The sequence below is a fragment of the Moschus berezovskii genome, chromosome 16 (assembly GCF_049115385.1).
Source record: "Moschus berezovskii isolate FMDL1 chromosome 16, NW_MosBer_1.0, whole genome shotgun sequence".
Taxonomy (NCBI): Eukaryota; Metazoa; Chordata; class Mammalia; order Artiodactyla; family Moschidae; genus Moschus; species Moschus berezovskii.
The window spans coordinates 86,373,274-86,382,286 of NC_142475.1; positions in this window are offsets into that span (position 1 = coordinate 86,373,274).

The following is a 9,013-nucleotide window of genomic DNA, read 5'->3' on the forward strand; positions in this document are numbered from 1 at the left end:
ACTGAAATACAAAGGATTATTAGAGAATACTGTCAGCAATTATATGGCAATAAAATGAATAACTTGGAATAAATGGACAAATTCTTAGAAGAGTACACCTTTCCAAAACTGAACAAGGAAGAAATAGAAAATATTAACAGATCCATCACAAGCACGGAAATAGAGGCTGTAATAAGAAGTCTCCCAACAAACAAAAGCCCATGTCCAGAAGGCTTCAGAGCTGAATTCTACCAAAAATTTAGAGAAGAGCTAACAGCTATTCTACTCAAACTCTTCCAGAAATTTGCTGAGGAAGGGAAACTTCCAAACTCATTCTATGAGGCCACCATCACCTTAATCCGAAAACCTGGTAAGGATCACACAAAAAAAGAAAACTACAGGCCAATATCACTGATGAACATAGATGCAAAAACCCTTAACAAAATTCTAACAATCAGAATCCAACAACACATTAAGAAGATCATACATCATGACCACGTGGGCTTTATTCCAGTAATGCAAGGATTGTTCAATATCCGCAAATCAATCAATATAATACACCACATTAACAAACTGAAAAATAAAGTTCATATGATTATCTCAATAGATGCAGAGAAAGCCTTCGAAAAAATTCAACATTCATTTATGATAAAAACCCTCCAGAAAGTGGGAATAGAAGGGATATTCCTCAACATATTAAAAGCTATACATGACAAAGCCACAGCAAACATTATCCTCAATGGTGAAAAACTGATAGCATTTCCACTAACATCAGGAACAAGACAACGACGGTGCGCAGTCTCACCACTACTACTCAACATAGTTCTGGAAGTTTTGGCTACAGCAAGCAGAGCAGAAAAAGACATAAAAGGAATCCAAATTGGAAAAGAAGAATTAAAACTTTCACTGTTCGCTGATGACATGATCCTATACACAGAAAACCCTAAAGACTCTACCAGAAAACTACTAGAGCTAATCAATGAATACAGTAAAGTTGCAGGATATAAAATCAACACACAGAAATCCCTTGCATTTCTATACACTAATAATGAGAAAATAGAAAGAGAAATTAAGGAAACTACTCCATTCCCTGTTGCAACGAAAAGAATTAAATACTTAGGAATATATCTACCTAAAGAAACAAAGGACTTGTACATAGAAAACTATTAAACACTGGTGAAAGTAATCAAACAGGACACTGATAGATGGAGAAATATACCGTGTTTGTGGATTGGAAGATTAAATATTGTGAAAATGATTATACTACCCAAAGTAATTTATACATTCAATGCAATCCTTATCCAGTTATCGACGATATTTTTCACAGAGCTAGAAAAAATAATCTCACAATTTGAATGGAAATACAAAAAACCTCAAATAGCCAAAGCAATCTTGAGGAAGAAGAATAGAACTGGGGGAATTAACCTGCCGGACTTCAGGCTCTACTACAAAGCCACAGTCATCTAGACAGTATGGTACTGGCATAAAGACAGAAATATAGATCAATGGAACAAAACAGAAAGCCCAGAGATAAATCCATGCACCTGTGGACACCTTATCTTTGACAAAGGAGGCAAGAATATAAAATGGAGAAAAGACAGTCTCTTTAACAAGTGGTGCTGGGAAAACTGGTCAGCCACTTGTAAAAGAGTGAAACTAGAACACTTCCTAACACCATACACAAAAATAAACTCAAAATGGATTAGAGAACTAAATGTAAGACCAGAAACTGTAAAACTCCTAGAGAAGAACATGGGCAAAATACCCTCCGACATAAATCACGGTAGGATCCTCCCTGACCCACCTCCCAGAATATTGGAAATTAAAGCAAAAATAAACAAATGGAACCTAATTAAATTTAAAAGCTTCTGCACAGCAAAGGAAACTATAAGCAAGGTGAAAAGAGAGCCTTCAGAATGGGAGAAAATAATAGCAAATGAAACAACTGACAAAGAATTAATCTGCAAAATATATAAGCAACCCCTGTAGGTCAGTTCCAGAAAAATAAACGACCCAGTCAAAAAATGCGCCAAAGAACTAAACAGACATTTCTCCAAACACATGAAAAAATGCTCAACATCCCTCGGAATTAGAAAAATGCAAATTAAAACCACGGTGAGATACGATTTCACAACAGTCAGAATAGCTGCTATCCAAAAGACTACATGCAATAAATCCTGGAGAGGGTGTGGAGAAAAGGGAACCCTCCTACACTTTTGGTGGGAATGCAAACTAGTACAGCCACTATGGAGAACACTGTGGAGATTCCTAAAAAAACTGGAAATATAACTGCCATATGATCAAGCAATCGCACTCCTAGGCATACACAACGAGGAAACCAGAATTGAAAGAAACACATGTACTCAATTGTTCATTGCAGCACTGTTTATAATAGCCAGGACATGGAAGCAATCTAGATGTCCATCTGCAGACGAATGGATAAGAAAGTTTTGGTACATATACACAATGGAGTATTTTTCAGCCATCAAAAAGAATGCATTTGAATCAGTTCTCATGAGGTGGATGAAATTGGAGTCTGTTATACACAGAGAAGTAAGCCAGAAAGAAAAACACCAATACAGTATACTAAAGCATATATATGGAATTTAGAAAGAAGGTAACCTTAACCCTGTATACGAGACAGCAAGAGACATAGATGTATAGATCAGTCTTTGGGACTCTGTGGGAGAGGGTGAAGGTGGGATGATTTGGGAGAATGGCATTGAAGCATGTATATTATCATATGTGAAACGAATCACCAGTCCAGGTTCGACTCATGATACAGGATGCCTGGGGCTGGTGCATGGGTATGAACATAGGGAAGATATGGGGAGGAAGGAGGTGAGAGAGGGATTCAAGGAGGGGAACACATGTACCCCGGGGGCAGATTCATGTCAATGTAAGGCAAAACCAACCAATATATTATTGTAAACTAATTAGCCTCCAATAAAAAAAAATAGATTGCCAGAACCCAGATGAGAAGAGGGTTCAACATGGGGATGGTCAATGTCATACTTCCCCCTGAGAAAAGCAGGCAGAAATCACCTCCTGGCCACCTATGTCATAAAGGGCTTTGTTGCATCTCTCACCGATGCTGTCAGCTAAAGGTGCACAAGAGGCACAAAATGCTGATACAAATAAAGCCCACAGCTAGCACTCCCAAAGATTAAAATAATGTTTGGAGGGAACAGATCAAATATCAATTACGCCAGTGTTATCCTAAGAAATTGGTGGGAGCAGTGTGTTCCCAAGGGCAGGGCAGTGGAGGTGCTAGTGACTGTGGATCAACCAAGTAGATAATCTATTATGAAAATTAAAAGACAAGTGAATTGAAAATTAAACGCTAACTCAATTAAAAACACACTATTACATCAATGGACAGAGCATCCTGATAGAAAAGCAATAAGAAAACTGTAGTCGTAAATTACAGATTAGAATAGTTGAACTTAATAGGTACCTACAGCATTTGTTGCTGTTCTTCAGGTACTAAGTTGTCTGACTCTTTTGAAACCCCATGGGCTGTAGCCCTGCAGGCTCCTCTGTTCATGGGATTTCCCAGGCAAGAACACTGGAGTTTACTGCATTTCCTTTTCCAGGGGATCTTGCTGACCCAGGGATCAAATCTGCATCTTCTGCGTTGCAGGCAGATTCTTTACCTCTGAGCCACCATTCATAGTCTATGCCAAAATAGCAGAAGAAATACCTTCAAGTGTGCACAGGATATTTTTTTCAGGGAGGATTAAATGCTAGGCACAAAATAAGTCTCAACACATTTAAGAAGACAGAAATTATATCAAACACTTTCTCTGACCACAATGTTACAAAATAAGAAATCAATTACAGGAGGGGAATATGGGACAAGCACAAACATATAGAGATGAAACAACATGCTACTAAAAACCAATGAGGTAAGGAAGAAATAAAAAAAAGGGAATCACAAAATACTTTGAGACTAATAAAAACACCAACTTACCAAAATCTATTGGATTTAGCAAAAGCAGATCTAGGGGAAATTGTATAGGGCCAGATTCTTCCCTCAAGGTGGGGGGGGGGAAACTGAAATAAACAACTTAACTTACTATATAAATGAAGCAGAAAAAGAAGAATAAATAAAGCCCCAAATCCTCAAAATGAAGGCAAAATTAAAGATCGGAGAGGATATTAATAAAATTGAGACTTCCCCTTTCCTAAAGTAAAAAAATATCAGTTAAGTGAAAAGATATTTTTTGAAAAGGTCAACAAAATAATTAACTCTTTAGCAAGGTTCATCAAAAATAAAAGATAGATGACTCAAATAAACAAATGGAAAGTAGACATAACAGCCAACATCACACAATAGGGAAAAATCATAAGAGGATACTACAAAGAGTTATATGCCAAACAATTGCACAAGCTAGAAGAAACTGACAAATCTCTAGGACCATACAACCTTACAAAACTGAATCAGGAAGGAATGTGTAATCTGAATAGCTGAAACACTAGTAGTGAAAATGAATTTATAATAAAAAATCTCTTAGTAAAATAAAGTTCAGGACCACACAGCTTCATAGCTGAATGTTTACAAACATATACACATGAGCTTATACTCAACATTCTCAAACCATTACAAAAAATTGAGAAAATGGAGTACTCCCAAATTTTTTATGAAGCTAATATTTTCCTAACACCAAAACCAGACAAAATCACCATCAAAAATGAAAATTCAATGCCAATATTTCTGTTGAATATAGATGTGAATATTCTTAACAAAATATGGGAGAACCAAAATCAACCTCACACTGAAACCATCATATACCATGATCAATATGGAGTTATTCCAGTGGAACAGGGATGGTTCAATATCTGCAAATTTGTAAGTGTGGTACACCACATAAGGAATGAGAAGGACAAAAATCAAGTGATCATCTCTACAGATGCTGTAAAAGCATATGACAAAACTCAATATTCATTCATTTCAATAACTCTCACCATACATGATATGGAGGGAACATATATGAACATAATGAAAGTGAAAGTGGAAGTCGCACTGTGCCCATTCCAGTACTCTGGCCTAGAGAGTGCCATGGACTGTATAGTCTATGTGGCCATCTGAAAATAATAAAGGTGATTTATAACAAACAGAAATGTTATCAGTGGCAAGAAGCTGAAAGCTCTCTCTCTAAATCAGGAACAAGACACAAATGCCCACTATTGCCACTTCTAGAAGTACTAGGTACAGCATTCATTCAAAGAAAATGAATAAAAGTCTTCCAAATTGGAAGGAAGAAGTAAAACTCTCACTATTTTCAGATGACATGATACTGTATAATGAAAGCTATCAGTTCAGTTCAGTTCAGTTCAGTCGTTCAGTTGTGACCGACTCTTTGCGACAGTTGTGACCGACTCTTTGCGACCCCATGAATCACAGCACGCCAGGCCACCATGTCAAACACCAACTCCTGGAGTTCACTCAAACTCATGTCCATCGAGTCGGTGATGCCATCCAGCCATCTCATTCTCTGTCGTCCCCTTCTACTTCTCCCCGAATCCCTCCCAGCTTCACAGTCTTTTCCAGTGAGTCAATTCGTCTCATGAGGTGGCCAAAGAATTGGAGTTTCAGCTTACAAAAAAATGATTAAACAAACGAAATCAAGGTGAACTAAAGCCCTAAATGAAAGAATGAAAATTATGAAACCTCTAGAAGAAAATGTAGGAAGAAGACTCTTTGACATAATTCACAGAAACATTTTTTCACGTGTCTCCTAAGGCAAAGGAAACAAAGGGAAAAAAATGAGATCTAATAAAACTTAAAAGCTTTTTGCACAGCAAACGAAAACACTGCAAAAATGAAAAGAAAACCTACTGAATGGGAAAAAGTATTTACAAATGATATGAATATAAGGGGTTAATTTCCAAACTATCTAAAGAGATTATTCAACTCGATATTAAAACAAACAAACAAACAAACAAAAAACAATGGGAAGATCTGATTTTCTCCAAAGAATATATAGAGATGGCACAAGAAAAAATGCTGAACATCACTAACTGTCAGAGAAATTAAAACGAAAATCCAAAGGAGATATCACCTCACACTCATCAGAATGACTATCATCAAATCAAAACCTCTGAAAATAACAAATGTTGACAAGGATGTGGAGAAAGGGAAGCCCTTGTACTTAGTTTTTAGGAATGTAAATTTGTGCAGTCGCTATGGAAAACATTATGAAAGTTTCTCAAAATACTAAAAAAAGAACTACCAATTGACCCAGCTATTTCACTCCGAGGTATATATCAGAAGACAATGAACATTAATTAGATGTTCATTAATACATGAATTCCAATGTGTATTACAGCCTTATTTACAATAGAAAAGATATGGAAGCAACCAGTGAACAAAGCACACATGGTTCCTCTCTTCAATGCACTCGCATGGAGTATGGCAGAAGCAAGCATTTGAACACTATAGTAATCCTTAGAAATAATGGCAGATACATGTTCTTTGAGATGGAAAAATTCTTCCAGCATATTGTTTAGAAAAGGAAGGCTACAATAGTGCATATAGTTTGATTCAATTTCTATAACTTAAAAAAAATCAGTGATGTATATATGCTCATCCAATATATGTGTGTATTATATATTCTAGCATTATACAACACATATATATGTTATAAACATTTAGGTAGAACAACAAAGAAAAATATTAACAGTATATATATCTATTGATATACTTATTCGTGTCCTCTAATTTCATTTTTATACTTTTTGAATATCCATCATCCTGCTCTGTTATACTGTGAATAGAATAAGAATCATTGTGATTTTAAGGTTTGTCAAAGTAGTTCTCAAGGTGGGCTCACTTTCACATTTTTGTTGAGTTTGAAATATTAGCTAGACTATATGCGGCACATGGAATCAAGTGGCAGATGTTGGAGGGGCATAGAGATAAGCACTGCTGACAGGCATGCCTGGGAATACAATGAAATGAATGATGTACAGAAGTTAAACAAGCATGTGAAATCAAAGTCTGAGGTTGGAAAGTAGTCCATCAAAAAGATTCCAGCACATTGGACCCAAAGTGTCCTTATGTAACAGAGCAGCGTGAGCACAGCCCTTGGCAGGTAGCCATTGCTGTGCCTTACTACTCCACATCCTGTTACTAAGCCAGGGTCTTCCTCATCAATTGGACAGTGCATCCCCAAGCCCCGCCCATAAGCAACCAACTATCAGTGAGGTACCTACTGGTACTTCTCCTGGTCAGCTATTGGTCAGCTACACAGTGGGCCCTGCCTGATGATAACCGTCAATGAGGGACCACTGGGGAAGTGTTTCAACAAGAGACCGTGGTGCAGTGGTCATGTGACTCTTGACTTTGGGCACCCTACTTTTTTTTTTTTTTTTAATCAGGAATGTATTTCTGGTAGATGGGGCGCCCAGTTGAGTTTCCCTACTCAATATGAGACTTGAAGTGTCCCCAACAATATTAGTGGAGGAAACACTGAACACTTTCTTTGCTCTGATGTGTAATCTTATGTAGACCGTGTATTGACATTGGGACAACAGACTTAGGATTCACCAAATCTTGGCATCTCTAAATCTCATTGGAGTAGAAAATACATACAACATGTTCTTAATGACCTTTTTCCATGTTCTTTAAGCCCTTCAAGAACCCCCATTAAGAAGAGGGTGGTGTAGAGATGAAGTGACTAGAGGGCTCTGAAGTGCTGAAATGGGATGACAAGTGTTCATACAGGGATGGAGGAGGCAGGAGTGTTGAAGGGAGACATATAAGTCAAACAATAAAGGGCACGGAAGGAAAGTCTGAATGTCATGAGCAGAAACATCATGCCCCTGAATCACCACTCCCCAGAATCATACACACAGAGGTGTCAGCAGAGAGTAAGTTGTATCATGGCCTCCCTCAGCCTCCACTAGCCCATGTTGATGGGCAAAGTGGTACGTTGTGATGTCTAAGATGCCAAGGCCACCGTTGGCTGGGGAGTGCCTAGCTGACCAATCAGATTGAAGGGTGTGGCTCCTCATTGTCCTGAGAAGGTATATACAGGGGGGTCAGAGGCAGAGATTCTGGGTTAGGCCACTTCCTGGGATCATCATGACTAAGGAAACCAGGAAGTCATAGAAGCCAAGAAGAGTTGCAACGCGGTTGCTTCAAGAATGAAAGGAAGAAAGACGACCTGTTGTCAACGGAGAAACAGAGGCAGTGTGAAGGTAAAATGATTCCATCTATGCTCCCCATGTTCTCCATTGACTTTGCTGCCCAAGACCTCTACACTGCCCTTGCCTGGCACAGAAGGCCTCATCAGCCCACATCCCTTTTTCATGAAATCTCCCTTCCAATCATTTGTTATACTCTTTGCTCAAAACTATTACCCTTCTCTTTCTTTCCAGGCACGAAATATGGCCATGAGGGTCAGAAGACCTCTACAAGAGACTTTGAGAAAGTAAATCTGATCATATGTCACTCAGTCGAAGAAGGTGAAGAAAATAAGAAAACAAAACTGATTTTTCTGTTCTTGTGCATGTAAGACACTGAATCAATGCTGAAAAAGGTACCAAAATATGAGGCAGAGTCCAAGAATGATGCAGAATCGAAAGAGAAGTTCAACAGCCCCACAGTGATAGACACTGGAGAAGTACATACTGGGCAGCCAGTAACTGAATACCAAAGTCCGACAGTTTAAAACTGTTTCTCCAGGGGTCTGCTTTCTTACAAATGGCCAACCAGAAAAGAGTGACTCTCCCACTAATATAGTAAACTGATGGCTGCCATTTCAATAAACATCTAATCGTGAAAAAATGATATTTGTGTGTGTGTGTGTGTGTGTGTGTGTGTGTGAAATTTCTAATGGGAAAGGAGGGGAGGGAGAGAAGAGGTGGGCACCTGAGTGGGAAGGGGTGCGGAGTCCCGGGAGATTGGGGAACAGACCCTCAGGCCCCCAGTTAACCAGAGAGTAGAGGTCTGGACTGGATCAGGAGTCTGCACTGAAGATGGATAAACCTGCTTTACAATTGATCTCAGCGGCAAGGATAAGTGGTG